Here is an 18297-nt window from a genome sequence, read left to right as displayed (position 1 = left end):
TATAATGGAAGGCACAACTCTGACATATATACCATTCAATGATTTTTGACATTTTGGTTTCTCTTGTGGGGTTTCACATATAGTTTTAATGGTTGAAAGATGTTACAAAACCATTCACCCAACATTGGACAGTTTAATCTCTAGATAAAAGAACTGAATAATGTATGAATTGGCATCTAATGAGGTAAAGGAATGGTTTAGCAGAAGACTGCCTCACTTGTGAAACTCTCCTGTTGTACACCTATAAGTCCAAAGGGATCAAGAGCCATTTTCCACTTTGGTCTTTAGTCTAATCCAGCTAGCAGACAGGGAACTTACTTTCGAAATTCTCATGTTCTGCTTCAGAGCTGGGGGAAGGTCAGAGTCCTGCTTCTCTAGGGGGACATACCGGCTCTGGGTAGGGAAGTAGCCTCTGGCCTTCCCGGCCTTCCTCTTCCAGCATGGAATCTCCACCCTACTGGTGAGCTGGGGTAAGGGCAACTGAAGCCCCACTATTCTCAGCATTCCATGCCTGGAGTAGCGCCTCTGCCCTAAAAGTGGGTGTTGAGTGAAGGGAGTGAGCCCCCAATCTTTCAGTCATGCTTGCATGGAGGTTATGGCTTACTCCTCTCAAGGAAACAGCATAGTCCTGGACTGGAGCTGGGGGAGTTGAGCCTCATCTTTGTGACCATACCTGGACAGTGTGGAACTTCTGCCATGCTGAGTGAGTGGAGGCGGGGGAGGGAGAGAGTCATGGCTCCAGATCCACAGGGGCTGCCAGTTGTTTTCAATACTTAACAGATTTTCTTCAATAAATGTTTCTTTATGTGCTGTGTGCCCTTAAGACAATGCTCTGATATTTTAAATGGTTATATTTTTATCATTCGTCCCAGTTATGTTTGTACAACGTAATCGCTAGAAAGGTCTCATATTCCGTATTACTCATGGTAATTCCATTTCCCTATTAAAAATCTAACAACTGCAGTGTAGATAGAGACTCATTTGCAGAATGCCAGTATCCTTGGAAGTTTGTGTTCTTCCCGGGAGACCTCAGGGTAGTATCTACCCAACTCTCAAAATGTGGAACATTCTGTATTCATTCCACTTTAGAAAGGAAGGTGGCCCTCTCCTTACCTCCAGTGTTCTAGGTTTCCTTCAGCACTTCCTTATCACAGGGGCTGTCTTATTCCCAAACATCCTACTCTTGTAGTGACAAAAACCTGAAAGCCTCTACATTCTCACCTCAGCTTTTCTTCCCATGGACCAACCCAACAGCATAGGAGGGTGTGCCATGTTACACAGGAAATCTCAGTCTGAAAACAAGAATTGGCTGGTGAATGGGTGATTAGTCTGCGGAATGAACTTGTTTGCAGATTTGCTCATCCCTTTTTATCCTGCCCCAATGAACTAGAACAGAACAATGGTCTTCAGCACAAGCTTTTCAAGTTCTGGGGGGGAGAAATGCTACTGAGGCCATCTGTGTCATGATGATGAGAGTAATCACATGGGCTATTCATCCCACTTCCCTCAGGGCCCTTGTTCCAGGAATTACATTACCTCTTACCTTTATCCCATTACCCTAATCTATTGAATACTTTCTTCAGTTCCTAAATATGCTCCATGTTCCTTTGTTTCCAAACATGCGTCCCCCACTGTAAGTATCTAAATCCCCCACCTTCTCTCTACCCCTCTTTCATCAGCTCACTTGTGTAGTCACAACTCCCTGTTCCATTGCCTCCACACTCCCTTTCTTCTTAAATCCCCGCTGTCTGATAAACCCACTGGGAAAAGGAGCTGATAACACCACCTGGTGTTTTCTCATGAGAGTCCTCATGTACAGTGGTCTTTCTCAGTCTCATCATCTCAGCCCCCTGTCCATGCCTTTTACTCACCTCCTCCTCCCCTCTCACTCTGTCTCCCAGTGGGTCCTCATTCTCCTGCTTCTCCCTATGTGTAGGTATTGGCCAAGGTTCTATACGTATTCTTTCTCTTCTTTCCCTTTCTCTAAAAGCAGCAGCATCTATTCTAAGAGTTTCATCTATCATCTCAGAAGATTTCATAAAAATCAGAACATTTAATGAGTATTTATTCTGGGGGAGGTACTTTGCATATATTATCTCATTTCATTTTCAAAAGAACCTTATTTGCTCTATTTTACACTTGAGGCATTTGAGGGCAAGAGAAATTAAGTGACTTTTATAAGGTCATAGAGTCAGCAAGTGAAAGTGCCAGGATTTGAACCCAGGCAGTCTCCCCATTGCCTAAGCCCTCTCCACCCTCACGCTCTACCGCCACCAAGACTGGGATCAAATGCCACCTCCTTCAGGAAGCCAATCCTGATCACCCAATGGGATATGGTCCCTCCATTTGTGTTACTTTTGGGATGTCTATTTTTGCTCTGTGTTATGGTCATTTACACTGCTCCCTTCCTCCCACCACATACGCCATTACACTATCAGCTCTGGGAGAAAGAAACCATATTAATTGATTTCATATCCCCTCTAATGTTAACCTAGGGCAGTAAAAATAGGCAGCCAGTAAAAGACTGGCTAATTTGAATGGAAGAGTAATGGTCTTCCCAGCACATCCCAACACCCTGTGTATGTCTAGATGTGTCAGGAATGCAGGAAGTAGACACATCCCTGGGGTGTCACAGTGTCCCAAATGACCAGGCACCCTGGGAATGGGGCTCAGGATTGATTCATTTTCAAGACTCTGAAATTAAAAATAGAACATAGAAGGAAAAATGAATTACTGGTAGACAGAACAAAGAAAGGAAGAGTGTTAGCGATCACCGTGCTGTGTTGGCCTCGGCCAGCAAACTTATCAAGAAGATTTAGGCTTCACTGACTTTGATGGGACTAAATCTCATAATTTAAAAGAACTATCCAACTCCAGATTGAGAAATCCTTCTCAAGAGTTGTGACTGACATCAGTTTTAAATAAAGACATATGGTAAATGAGTCACTTTTCCTCAGTTAAGAAAGACCTGTGATTTCCAAATAGCTTTGATCTCCATGAAGGCATCTCATTTTCTCTCTGCCAAATAAAATTACATCAAATTAAATTTAAAATAATAAAGTTATAGAAGAGCGAGTAAAGTAGATATTCATTTGGGTCAATGGACATTGTTGGAAAATTCTCCTATGTAATATAACTATCTTCCAGAACAAGTCATGGGGCAAAAAAAGAAAAAGAAATAGTTACACAGGTCCAGCTTATGCACCCAACTGAGGGTCTGATTTGCATCTGTAGGCAGTCTGTTACATACAGCACAGGTTTGCCTCAGAGCCAATGCAAGCAGAAAGTTCCCATAGATTTCAGGGGAGATGCCCTGCTTGATTCGGCCACATATGGAGCTCTGAAGTAGATATAGGGCCAGGGAAGGGAAAAAGGAGAACCCGCTGAGCCTCCTAGGATGGCCTTGAATGTCCTGCAAGTTTCTCTTCCATGTGTGCCAATGGGACTTCGCCATCCTCTAAGTCAGCCAAAGGGGTTAATTTGAGTGAGCTGCTAAGTCAGGGCTCTGAAGTCACCCACCCTGGGCACCCTTCACTCACCATTTGTCTATGGCACCCTTACCAGCAGGGAGTCCTGAAGCTTCCTGCTCTTTTTATTTTGTGCTTTATCACATTCACCTTCAACTGTGGTGCACACTGGGCCTCAGAGTCATTGAGGACCAGATCTTCTATTTCAGTGAGGCCTCTCTTACTTCCTGCATATCTAACTGCCCAGCAAACGTGTCCACTTATGTGAGCAATCAAGACTCCAACTCAGCAGGTCTCATGCATTCTCATCTTTCCCCTTGTAAGTAGTCCTCCTTCTAAGTCCCTCTTTCTTCTTACCAACACTACAATGATGCTCTTCAAAAATACTTCTATATCCTCTCCCTTGACCTCACACCTAACCAGTTACAGCATTTTATCACATCTTTTTCATGAGGATCTCGGTCCTTTTTGTTAGAGTCTGGACACATATAGGAAGTAAGGAAGCCCCTTGCACAGATGTGGAAAGAACCAGGAGGTGGATTTTAACTGGGTCAGGAGTTAACCAAAAATGCTGGAGACAGATGTGGTCCAAAGATCATGCACAGAACAGAACCAAGAAAGGGAGCCAAAGGTTGGCACTAGAATACAAAGATCGCCATCCATCAGACCTACAGGACAGGTGTGAGGACCTGGAGGGAGGTCAGGAAGTCAGGAGCAGGGACGGGGTCTGTCTTGTTCATCCTGGAAACTAACACGTTGCCAGTTCATGGAAGACATCCAGTAAGTGGCCTATATTCCCAAATACACAGCATTTGTTATAACCTTTCCTTCACCTTCCATTCAAGACTTCACATTAAGCAATGCTTTCTCATTTTCATCATTTTAAACCACCAGGTAGCATTTGGGGAAGAAGCATTAGACAAAAGCAACATCCGTTAATGTTAGTCTGGCTTGTCTAGAGAGTAACCTGGTATAATGGATAAATAAAGAGTCAAGGAATTTTAATAAGATTTGATAATATTTTGTGAGGTTTAACTTAACAATTCAAGTGTAAAGTGTCTTTATAAAATGAGTTTTTAAAATTGTTTTAAAAACATGTAATGTAGATTAAAAATATTCATCTACCAGATAGATTTTTTTTTGATTACTACATATTTTGTGACTTGTGATAGAACTTTTAGTGACTAAGTCACATAGAGGCTCCAAAAATACTGCATCTCAAACAGTGTGGAGGAAATGAAAGCAATACAGTCTAGAAAACTGTTGGTGGAATCAAATGGCGCTTACAGTATGAGAGCGGGAAAAGCAGTATTTCTAACTGGCATGATTTTATATAATGCATCATTCTAAAAATTCATGTGTAAGCTAAATTAATAAAGTAAGTATGAGTAGACATTTGACAATTTTCCCTAAATCACTAAGTTATACATTCCAAATGGTCAAAACACTTCTTGAGGATCATCTCGTTGGGAAACTGGGAATCTGATGACTGCATTATATTTGTTGAATAAAAAAAATGAATGGATGTGTAAATATTTATTAAAGACAAAAACTTAATTAGGAGGTTTGGGAATAATTTATTCACTAATGCACTGAGCAAAAATTGAGCTACTATCTGTAAACCAATTAAACAGGAATAAGAATGGTTTGATATTAAAAGTCTACTTTCCACTGGAATGTTGGCACCTAGAAAAAGAGAGAAATATTTTCTTTAACTTTATACTATGAAAAATTTTAAATATGCAGAAAAGCAAAAAATATATGAGAATAACCCATATAACTCCCATCTGGATTCAACAGTTATTAACATTTTCACAAAGTTGCTTTTAGTATATGTTTAATTTTTGATGAACCATTTAAAAGAAAATTACATCTTCACTTCTCTTAATACTTCAGCATGCATCTACAAAGATTAAAACATTCTCCCATGCAAGTATAATGCTATTATCACTCCTAACAAAATGAACAATTCCTTAATAATATATTTTTTCAGTCCCCATTTGGATTACCACAGTTATTCAAAATATGTATTTTTACCAGGTTTTTTACAAAAACCAAAAAAGAGGATCTAATGAAAGAACTCACAGTAAACTTTGTTGTCTCTTAAGTCCCCTCCCCCACCCTTTTTTCTTTTTTCCAGCTTGATTGAGTTACAGTTAATATATAAAAATTGTATGTATTTGAAGTGTACGACGTGATTTGATATATGTGTACATTATGAGATTATTACCACAGTCGAGCTAATTGACACATCCATCACTTCACTTAGTTACCTGTGTGTGTGTGTGGGAGGGGGGTAATGAGAACATTTTAGATCTACTGTCTCAGCACATTTCAAGTGTGCTATACAGCATTACTAAGTATAGTCACCATGTTGTACACCAGATCCCTAGAACTTCTTCATCTCAAACTGAAGGCTTGCACCCTTTGAACAACATCTGCCCACTTCCCCCACCGGCCCTACCCCAGCCCCTGGCAACCCCCACTTTTACTCTCTGTTTCTATGAGTTAAGCTTTTTTAGATCCCACCTATAAGTAAAAGCATGCAGTGTTATTCTTTCTGACTTATTTCGCTTAGCATAATATACACTGAGTTCACCCATGTTGTCACAAATGACAGAATTTTCTTTTGTGTGTGGGAAGCTGAATAATATTCTAATGAGTATGTGTGTGTATGTATACACAGACCACATTTTCTTTATCCATTCATACATCGACGGACACTTGGGTTGTTTCTGTTATCTTGGCTGTTGTGAATAATGCTGCAGTGAACATGCGCGTGCAGTTATTTCTGCATGATACTGATTTTATTTCCTATGAATATATACCCAGAGGGAGATTGCTCCATCATTTGGTAGGCCTTTAATTTTTTGAGGAATTTCCATACTTTTTTCCATAACGATTTTAACAATTTACATTCTCACCAATAGTGCACAAGGGTTCCCTTTTCTCCACAGCCTAATCAATGCTTCTTACCTCCTTCCTTTTTGATAACAGCCGAGCTAGTAGGTGTCAGGTGATATCTCTTTGTGACTTTGATTTGCATTCCCTGATAATTAGTGATATTGAGTGCTTTTTGTGTACCTGTTAGCCACCTGTCTTCTTTGGAAAAATGTCTATTCAGGTCCTTTGCCTATTTTTAATTGGGTTATTTGGCCTTTTTGTGTTGTATGAGTTCTTTATATCTTTTGGCTATTAACCCTTTATCAGATATGTGTTTGCACATGTTTCCTCTCATTGTGTTTCCTCTCATTCCCTTTTCATTTTGTTGATCATTTCTTTTGCTATGCAAAACCTTTTTATTTTTATGTAATCCCATTTGTTTATATTTTGCATTTAAGAACCAGGCTTGTTGTGATGTAGAAAATTGCACATTGTGAATTAATTTATCTGGTATTTCTTGTGAAATAGAATTTAGGTATTAGAGTTTGCTTAAATTCAGGTGAAATATTTCATCAGTGTACTGAATATCATATCATGTTAAGAGCACAGAATGGTGAGCTTTTCTAACATCTGTGATGTAATATGACCACCTGGTTAAGGTTGTAACCCCAGGTTTGTGATTGGGGAAGTAACCTGCAGAGTCACAGTTTGGCATCTTGCAAAAGCCCTACTCTTTATTAACTTTTTCACTTAATGGATTTGGAATCTGTTGATAATTTTTGCCTGAATCAATTATTTCATTAGGAGTTGTAAAATAAAATGGACTTTTCTGATTAGCCTCTTCAATGATCAGTTTCTACTTTTCTCCAAGCAGCTTTTACAATCTTAAATTAAATATGTTCTTGAAATGTAAAAGGTTGAAAGTCCAAACTTTGAAGGATCAGAGTTTATCGTAATGGGAGAGTTCTAACCTTCAATTTTCTTTTGTCTTTCCAGCAAAACGGAAATTCCAATTTCTATAAGCCAACAGTTGAATCCTTTGAAGAAGTACTTCTTTATGCTGTGGTTTTAACTTACATGGGATATGGAATTAGAACACTGTTTAGCTATCTTAGAGATTTTTTGAGAAACCAGGGAATAGAAAAATGCAAAGCAACTGTAGAGTGAGAAGAATCAAAGTTAGTTATGAGCACCTCCCTGGATCTCTGTCAATGCCTATGGTTCTTGAAAGTGTTCTCACAGTGGTGAGCATGTTCACATCCTAAAAAGAGTGACACACTTAGGAACTATTTAGTAAATTTTATTACTCTGTACCCTCTAGAACCCTCTAAATATCCCTTGTGTATTCATGGACTTGTTCTTTACAAGTATGTATTGAGCAACTACTATTGGCCAGATTGAGCTAAGGGTTTTCTTGTACATTATTATATTTATTTTTTGTAATAACCTCATGAGATATATATTAAAATACAATTTTAAATATGAAAAATGGAAATATAAAAATGGGCACATCAGTGCTCTGATCTAGTTGTAGGTTGAGTATTATTTATGTTCCTGGAATAGAAAAGTAGGTTTGAATGAAATGTGTGATTATAATTTCATCTACATCAGAGTTTCTCAACTTTGGCACTACTGACATTTTAAACTGGCTAATTCTTTGAAGTGGGGCTGCCCTGTGCATTGCAGGATTTTTAACAGCATTCTTGACCTCGACCCACTAGATGCAATTAGCACTCTGCCACTTACTTATAACAATCAAAACGCCTCCAGACATTGCCAAATGTCTCATGGGGTGCAAAATCACCCTCAGTTTAGAACCACTGATCTAGATCCTTTCAGTAGTTAACCTACAAAAGTCTACATCATCCCCTTTTCACACAGAGCTAACAGGACAACCTGGAAAATACTCAGAGATCTGGGAAGAGCCTGTGTCCTATTAACATGTTTTCCAAAATTGGTTCATATGATTTATGATGACATGAATCTCTTTTTCCCAAAAATTGCTTTGGAATGTATGACTGTGGGCATGGATTATCCCACGTGATGGAGCCGTGAGCACATCCAAGCAAAGAACATAGGTGAGACATGGACTTCCATGTAATGAGAGAACCTCAAATCCTGTAACTTAGTGACTAGTGCCTGCAGTAAGATAAACTCCTGTATGAAGTAACACAACCATGAACAAATCATGCAGAACACTTATTTTGAAATTAGCTTAGGTCAAACATATTGCCCTCACAAGGAAATCAGGCCCAGTTTTATCACTTCACTCTCTCCTACCTTTGGCTGGTATTTGAGCACATGCTCTACACCACCTAAGGGCAGCTAACAGAAAAGAAACGAGAAGTCCTTCATCAGAGAGTTTGAAGCCTGGTGTGTAAAAACAGACTCTTGAGCAACACAAATGATAAAAGTGATGATGAGGGGGAAGGTGATATGGGAAAAAAGGATCTGTGCCCTGTGATTCCCTTAGGAAGTCACAAAGGCATGATGCTGGGACTTTAATGTGAGCAGGAATCTGCTGAGTGAGCAAAGGTGCAAAAAAGACACTCTTGAAGAGTCAAGTCAGATTTGTTTTGAGCATGTATTTTGTGAAAGACACTGTGCTACAGTCTGGAGATAGAAGAATAACTAAGGAGATACCGTTCTTACCTTCATAAAGTTAACTATAAAAAAAGCAGTTGCAGCAGAATTTGATAAGAGATACCACAGAGGTAAGTAGATGCCATCAAGGAAGCAAAGAAGAGAAACATTTAACCTAAACTTGGTGTTCAGTGAAGGCTTCTGGGAGGAAGAGGAAGTTAAATTGACATCTAAATGCTGAAGAGTAAGTAGTAAGATAAAGAGTGAGGCAAGATGTGATGGAAGGCGTTATCAGGGAGAGGAAATATGGTGCAATATAGCCAAGAAGTAAGATAAAGCATTGTCCACTTAAGGAACCAAGGAATTCTAATGACCAGAATGTTGCGAGTGAGGGTGGGAGGACGTGGGGAGAAAGATTGTTTGAGAGGCAAGCAAGAGCCACACACTACAGTGGGTTTTTATAAGCCATGGTCCTTTATTATAAGAACAAAGGGAAGGCATTGAAGGATTTCAGGCAGAAGAATGTAGATTTGCAGATTAGAAAGATCACGTTCCCTGCCCTATGAAAGATGGATTGCAGGAGGACAACACAGGGACCAGAAAACTAGCTATGAGGCTGATGCAGAAATCCAGGTTTAAAACAAACAAACAAACCTGTGCACAGGGTAGTGATAATAGGGATGGCGATAATAGACCAAGCCAAGGGATGTTTAAGAGATGGATTAGGGATGATTGATTTGACTTGGGGAATTAGGGAGATGCACAAATCAAAGACCCCACTAGGTTTATGACTTGAACAGCTGGGTAGAAAGAAGGTGATATCATTCATTGAGATGGGGAATAGAGAAGGAAGGGTTGGTTGGAGGGGGAAAGTGGTCTATTTAGTTTTCACAAGTTGAGTTTAAAGAATTGGCAGCTGGATATAGAGGTCTAGACTTCCAGAGAAAAATCTAGAGGTGCCCAGAGATGGACATTGCGGCACCTTATGCAAACCTGGAGCATGTTAACAGTAATCAAAGCCACAGAAGCCAATGAGATTTCCCAGGGAAGTTTCATAGAAGGAAAAAGATAAAGGGTGAGAAGAGAACAAAGAACTTTAGAGAATTTAATGAATGTTAGAGATGGAATTTCGATTCAAGACTGAAAGCAAAGTGGCGATAAAAAGCCTTAAAATTGTCTAGGAAGAGATAATTTGTGCTTGAAATGGGGAAGAGGGAGATGGAATGAAGGAAAGGAAACTAATTAGATATATTGGAGGTAGAATCAATAAGCTTTGGTGCTGGACTGTATGAGAAATAGGACAGTGGGAGGAAACCAGGATAATCCAAAATTTCTACTTGGGTCAGACACAAGAATGGTTGTGGCACAGCCACAGCCTGTATTTGGCAGAAAGATAGCCACAGATAGTTTTGAGAATATGAAGGTTCTTTAATGATAAAGGACTGAAATGGTTAAATCAAGCTGGAGACAACCCAGTGCACTTCAAGAGAAGAATGCAGGTTTCCCAGATCCTAGCAGAGCTGATGGTGAAACTGGAAAATTGGAATGAGAAAGCAAGTTCCTTTTCGCCATTTTCACAAGGATCTCCACAGCCCCTCCCTGCCACCAGCTGGTGTGTTCTAGAAGCTCTCATCACAAGTCTGTCTGTCCCCAGGCATAAGTAACTGGTGCACAGTAAATCAGCACATTCTGGAATACTTACTGGAGCACAGGGTAAGTCAAATATACATTTCTCAGACGTAGCATCCTTGGCAGGAACAGGCTTTATATCTGCCATCTATTTTCCAACATATTGCAATATTTTTGCTCTATCAACCCAGCAGGGCTTGTCATTTTGGTTTTCCTATAATGTTTCTTACATTTCAAGCAGAGTGCATATGTGTGTGTGTGTGTGCGTGTGTACATACATATAAACATACATGTGGCAAGCTGGTTGTCAGGAAAGCAGACTCTGAGATGGAAGGCTGAGGGCTGAGAGGTGAATGGGTGTGCTCCTGGAATCTACACTTAGACACCAATGAGGAATGAAAGAGGCAAGATGAGGCAGATGAATTGTGACACAGTCCCAGTGGAAGCCTCAGGGGATTCCACAGGGCTCTCTGGTGATGAGAGGGCCTTTCAGAAGCATTCTTAGTTAAAGGAAGAGGTGGAGCCTTCCATGATGCTAGATGGGGCTGCCACCAGAGAGGGATGTGATCTTGAGCCCGGCAGTTCCCTGCAGTGAGCTGTCAGGCTCCACACTCCCTGCATCTGGGGGTGAGGTGCTTGAGTCCTAAATGATGGACGTACACAGTGCACAGCTGTCTGTACCACAACACCTGTCACTATTACCGCAAGAGCTATTGAACCACTTCCCAGGAAGAAGGCAATGCATTAAACAGACCTGTGTCTCATATTTCTTTACAAAATGAACAATTTCCATCCTGTTTGATCTCTGTGAGGTAGAGGGCATTGATCAATTGGCTTGCCTTGGTAAATACATCTTCTATATAACACACTTGTTATGATGTGTTTTTCCCTCTTGAGCTGCTTTAGAGACTGAGAACCTTTCGGAGTAACAGGGTCTAGCAATCAGCCATGGCTGCAATCATGTGTTCTTTTTGGCGAGACTTGTCTTCAGAGTGGGCTTCTCCTTGTAATGCTGCCCCCAGGCTGGACTTCTTGCTGTATGTTAACAAGCTATCTTAGGCGCATCTTGAAGTCTCTTTCTTGAAAACATGGAATGTGCTGCTTTACAACGACCCCTGTTTTTTTGTAGTAGAAATGAGTGTTATTTTAGTCTAAAATCCGGACACTGGGCATGCAGAATAGATTGTCCTGTCAGACAAACCAGACCTGAGCAACGTGACACCAGGATAGAGAGTGCATCCGGGAAGGGCTGGTGGAGAAGAGCTCACGGGTGTTTTACAAAAACCGTCACTGGATGCTCTCATGTCCTATGACACTCATTTACGCTCATTCTTTTCATTTTCAAATTGTTTTTCATAAAGTTGTATAGATTTAGTGTGTACAACAGGATGTTTCAAAATACACATACGCAACGAAAAGGTTACTACAGTCAAGGTCATTGTGATGTCTGTCTCCTCAGTTCTTTTTCTTAATCAAATAGAAGAATTTATGAATCCACTTTCCCTCTTGTCTCTCTCATCATGATGACTCCTCTCACACCAAACCAGCCACTCAAGTAAAATGTTGCTCAAATTTAGAATCTATTTTTCCTATTTCTACTCTTTGATCTCTAGCCCAAACACCTGGAAACTGATCCCAAAACATGAAAGCCTTGATAATCCTCTTTATCTGAATCACTTGATATCTGATTCACTCAGTTTTTACTGAGTCAACCAGTAATGCTAAGTAAAAAGAATAGACAAACCAAAATCTCCCTCCAGGAGAGCACTAAGCAGAGCACAGAGAGCACGCATCCCAGAGCCCCTGCTGCCTCCACAGACTTCAGAGGTAACCAGAGGATACTAACGAGGGAAAGGACAACACAGACAGATACAACATTAAGTATTTTGCTTAATTTTTCCCTTTAACCCTTCAAAGGCAACTCTAGAGTTGAATTGCACTTTATTAAAGACTTCTAGATAAGTTACTTTCTCAGTGATATAATGGCCCAACTTTGCTTAATTCAGAAGAGGAGGTCAGCAAATATAGTCAAAGGAATGTCAAGCATCATCAGAGATTTTATAAACTTCAAGGGCAGCCATGTTTCTTAGTCCATGTGGTTTGATAGCAGGTTCAGCACAACCCAGGACACATGGCACCAGCCTGGTGTAAAACATTGCAGTTGCAATTCCATGTTCACATTAGTTCCAAATAGTCTCAGTGTCCCTACAAGTAAATTTCTGGCCCATCTCCAGAGATTGTTACTCCCACATGAAACAAAGGGGGTTTAGAAAGTTGTAACTGTAGAAAATTTGAAGATAAACCTCCAAATGTTTGCATGAATTAAAACTTGCTCTTTTGCACCCACACTTGGTAGCTGAAGCAACAGCAGGATTTTCCCAGAGGAACATTTTCTGAGTAATTTGAAGGATGGGGTCCATAACTGGGTATGAGGTATGGTTTTGTCCAAAGCAAACAGATGGCCCAAGCACTGGCTTTCCTGTTTGGATCTGGGTGGGTCCAAAATGAGAGAGTTTTCCCTGGGGTTTCCCTAGGAACTGAACGTACTAGCCAGCAGCTTGTGGGTGATCATACTACTTGGTTACGTTCAATCTCTTCTCAACTAACAGCCAACGTGATTTTTTTAAACCAAAGTCAGTTCACAGGACATGTCTGGCCAAAATCCTTTCATGTAAATGTATGCCTGTTACAAGAAGCATCTAGATTTATTTTTATAACCAATGTGGAAGCTTCTGTATTTTAATAATATTGTCTATGAACAATTACTTGAACCATATGAATTTGCTGTTTTTATAGGTCAAAAACAGTCAAACGTTGACAATCCATATGGCTAAACCTAATATTTTAATTATTCATTGTTTAAACTTATTTCTGCCATCTGTATATTTTACATTCACATTTTCTGTTGCTTATTTTTAATTTTATCTATTTCTCCTTTCATATTTTTGGTACATTTGATTGAGTTTTCTTTGTTCTGCATTTTTTCCCCCTTGTCCTATTAGGAAGTTATATATAGTATATCCCCTACTATTTTTTTAATGATTCTCATGAAAATTTAACAAATATATTTGGAATTTAGCTATTATTATTTAGAAACTAGAGTCTTCCCCTGACCAGGAGAAGAATTTCATAAGGTTTCACTTTCTTCCTCCCACATACTCATTCTCCTGGTTGTCATTTATTTATAAATTTAAGTTTCTGTTTCTTTATACTACATATGTAGACCTGCTTGAGCCAAATCATATTTGATCAGTTTCTTCACTCACTATTTTCTCTGGCATCTGTCTTCCTCCATAGTTATTTCATTGTTTTATTGAGGTACATGCTCAGTTATTGCAGAAAAGGCCTGTGGGAGTTAAACTCATGACTCCTTACATATATCTAAACCAAGTGTTCACTCTATTTTGAGTAAGAGTCCCCATAAAATCTAAAACCCTATTTCCACTCAGAGTCCAGAAGTATTACTTACAGACTTACGTTGCTCTTTCCTCTTGACAGGGTGAGTTTATGTGATGCCATTTCAAATAAGAAATTAAAAATTGACAATAGAAGGACACAAAAGCAAGTTTGGGGATATAGAGTAATCCACCAATTAGTAAAAAGTCTGGGGAAAATGTTATTAAATCAAAGAGGAAACTGGAAAATATTTTCCTAGAATTACATAATCTCTTCTTATCTCAAAAATATATCCGTTCTCCTGTTAGCATAAAAGGGAATAATTGATTGTCATAATGCTGCAATATTTAGCTGTTTGAGAGAAATGCATTTGGTATGAGATATTCAAGTTACAAGTGTAACCAGTAGAGTTGCTCAACCACCCTTCAAATTCACATGCAGTAGATAGCCCCCAGTGTGTGGTTATGAGCAGTCTTTCTTATAGATAATCACAGTATTCCTCCAAATATGATGCCATTGCCACTAAAAACCAGATTCTATCTTTTCCTTCTGGGCTGGACCAGCTTAGAAGATGAGCGGGCCAGACCAGTAGCATAAGAAAGTCTTCCATAAAGCTTTCCCCAGGGTCTTCTTTGTTCCTTCAGGAAATCAGCTCCCTTTCCTAAGGGGAAGGAAGCACAGAACTCAGAGAAGATGGGAGGGAGGATGGGAAGCTCACTCCCAATTATTCAGTGGCTCCCTGCGGCCTCCAGGATAATGCCCAAGTTTCTCCTATGGACACGTATGCCTCCCGTGCTCTGTGCCCAGCTGACATTGCAGGCCCACCTGCACCACAGGGAATTGTAGGGGAATCAGAGTTGAAGCAGGGACCAGACCAGATGAACCTTGGCTTTAGCTCCAAGTGAGTTGGGTGCCATTATAGGCTCTGGGCAAAGAATGACAAGCTCCACCTTGTGTTTTATTCTACTCATTCTTCTCAAATACACCCCACATTTCCATCAGAAAGACCCATTCACTCCAAATGCCCTCTCCAAGCATCCCTGCCCACGGAAACCTCATTCCACCTTCAGTCCCCATCTCCAAGGCCCCTCCTACATAAAGCAACCTTGATTCCTCCAGCAAAATGTGCCTCCTCCCCTGGATTAAATCTTAACAAACACCCCCAAGTACTTGGCTTTGGCCAGGATTTTGCATTCTCTGCCTTGTACTATTAGTGGTTGACTGCCAAAATCAGATGTGTCTTGCTCTGAGCCTCAGCTGGACAGCAAATCCCTTGGACATGGATGAAACTTTGTACAGCAAAACAATTCTGTGATGTGAGAGAAGCCAGGTGTCTCCATAAGCTCTGCAACTTGGATTTTGGGCCGTGAGTCACCTGCCAACAGTGATGCCAGCAGACCCAACAGTTCAAGTTCATCCCCATGTCTAAAAACATAATGAGTGGGGAGACTCGTGGTCAAAAGGGTTAAGACCGAATTATCATCCAACCAATTTTTTTCTAAGTAAATTGCTTTAGACATAAACACCTCCTGTTATACTTCTGGTGTCACTGATAGGGGCTCCTTGTCTCCTGCCCTCATTTGGGGGCTTGTATGGTGCTGTCATCTTTGTGACCCTTGTTTGTCGTGTTTTTCACTTCCCCCACTATAATGTAAGTTCTTTTAGGTGAAGACCTCACAGAGGTACTTGTGGACCTCACCTGTCCCCTTCCCCACAGATCCTTGCTCAGAATATTTTCAGATGAAATATTTTCATAGATTCTCCAGGTCTGTTAGCCTTCAACTGCAAATAAACTACAAAAAATGAGGGACCAAAGGTAAACTTCTGCCTTTGTTATAATAGGATTTTGCGCCGCTGTATCAAAACTTTGAAAATATTTATACATGGAAACTTTACATGAGAGTCAGAGGCAACTGGAACTGGCCCATCTGCAGTGCCTGGGATTCTATTCGATGTGATGGAGAGGGTTTCAGTTGACAACAGGATGTTTAGGTGAGGCAGCCACCTGGAGGGGATTTGTTGAAAATAAATCCTTTCAAAGAAATTCCAGCATGGGCACCAGATTACAGATCTGAAAAAACAAGGCGTGGAACAGCAGGTCTTCCAGCATTCATCATCATTCAAAGCCCTTTACAAGCCCTCCTGAGGCCAGTGGGGGAAGTCGCAGTAATTACGTGGCCAAGGGAGGCTTGTTTGTATTGCAATGAGAGATCTGTGTCAGAGGGTGCAGGGTACACAGAGCCAGCTGGGAAGAGTCCTTTTCAGCTTTATTGACAAATTATACCCTCCTCCTTCTTGCTGCAGGAAACAGTGATGACCATGGTGACCATTTCTTGCTGAAATTTAAACCACAGTGCAGATGTCACAAAAGCAAGCACCCAAGGGAGATCGGGGCCAAGTAATACTCCATGGCCTGGATACTTTTTCCCGATTCTCTGCCCAGCTTCATGTTGGGCTTACTCTCTTTTAAGGGCAAAACAGTTTGTGGTGACAATGTAAATCAAAATCTAAGAGAAAGTAAATATGTGACTCGGGCCAAACCTAAGATCTCTTTGAGAGTCTTTTACGGGCACTGGAATGGCATTATGTGAGAAAGCCCCTGATGTTCCCCGGCCCTCATCTCTGCAGGTTTACTGGAAGAATCATCAAAGATGTCATCAGCATGGGTTCCCATAACTTCCTTCGCCAAGTGCGATGAATCCACGAGGGCAGTAAAGGGTGTGTTAGAGACGTACGGCCTAGGTGTGAGCAGCACCAGTCAAGAAATGAGTATGTGCGGTCAGTATTTTGAAATTTTGTCCAGTCAGGTCTCAAATTCCTTGTGACTACTTCTCAAATCCAGATGATATATAGACTGTGTGCCTCAAAAAGCTGTTAGAAAATGAGAAAAGAAAAAGTTGTATGAAGGTCTTTTTAGAAATTTCAAACATAATGTTATTACCAAGTAGCTTATTAAGATTTTAATTCTCCATAATAAATAAAAATGGTTCTTTTTCTGAACACATTATCTAAAATAGCAGCTATTGTGCCTCTTCCACCTGGTCCTTTTCTGAGTTTTCTTCTCCTACTTTTCTTTTTCTTTTTTTGACAGCTTTGTTGAGGTATTAATTGATATTCTGAGAAAAACACTGTACTCATTTAATGTACATAATTTGATGAGTTTGGATGTATTCATACACCTGTGAAACCATCACCACAATCAAGGTAATAAACATATCTATCGCCCCAGGAAGTGTCAATGCCCCCCTTTTTTGTGATAAGAATACTTAACATGAAATCTACACTTTTTTTCTATTTTTTCCTAAATAAAATTTTATTTCTATTTATTGAAGTATAGTTGACTTTTATATTAGTATATTAGTTTCAGGTGTATATCTAGTGATTCTATATTTAGAGATCTACCCTTTTAACACATGTTTCAAGAGCACAATACAGTATTGTTAACTACAGTCTCTATGTGGTAGGGCAGAGGTCTAGAGCTTATGAAACTTTGTGCCCATTGAACAACAACCTCCCTTTTGGGATGGCTCTTTTTCCCATTCTTCTTAATGATGCTCGCCACTGATCTTGCTTTTGTTCTTCTGTATCGCCCATCTCTTCTACTAAAACATAAACTTCATGAAGGGAGGAAGCAGTCTTGTTGACTGTTGTGTTGAATGAATGAATGATAAATGATGAATGAATGAATGGGAAAGGAGAACCAGACTGCCTACTTATTTCTCTTTTAGCTGAAACATTTTTCTCTTATTCAAAGGGACAAAATCTCTAAGAAGCAAACTTCTGCTCCCCCCACTTCAGGGAGGATGAGCAGACAAGCCTGTGCTGGTAGAGAGCTTGGCTCTTCCAGGCACCTTGTCTCTCATATAGCATCTCATTCATTCCTCACAAAACCCTGTGCTGGAGGGCAGCACAGATGGTGTTGTTCCCATCCTCAAGGAGGACACTGAGGGTCACAGTGACTAAGTGACGTGCCTACAGGGCCGGATTCCCCGTCCTAACTCCCAGTCTAGCTCAGCTTCTCTACTAAGCAGTTTCCCATCCAGGTTAATCTATGCAGGACTCACCAGGTCAGTTTCAGGCCTGTCTAAGAATCAGAGGTAAATCTGCTAAAAATGGATTTACCATTACTGAAAAATAAGCCACATGCTCCTCTTAGATAACCAGTTGACTGAAGGGCTTTAGAAACATGTAATTACTCAGACCTGCGCAACAAATAACAGTTCAAATTGAACAAAGTAAAATTTTACCTACATATCAAGTCATCACTTTGCTAAAACTCCAGAGTGTATAAGTGGTTGCCCAGATTTCTTAAGAAAGACACTGTATCTTTATTTTAGGC

At 40.3% G+C, this 18297-nt stretch overlaps 1 pseudogene; it reads left to right on the top strand.

Annotated features, from left to right (window-relative positions):
* The window catches only part of LOC102512300, a 46078-nt pseudogene extending 29202 nt beyond the window's left edge, over positions 1-16876 (top strand).
* The last annotated feature ends 1421 nt before the right edge of the window (positions 16877-18297 follow it).

The sequence above is a fragment of the Camelus ferus genome, chromosome 19 (assembly GCF_009834535.1).
Source record: "Camelus ferus isolate YT-003-E chromosome 19, BCGSAC_Cfer_1.0, whole genome shotgun sequence".
Lineage (NCBI taxonomy): Eukaryota > Metazoa > Chordata > Mammalia > Artiodactyla > Camelidae > Camelus > Camelus ferus.
Note: the sequence above shows the minus strand (reverse complement) of the source record. Positions and strands in the feature narration are given on the sequence as shown.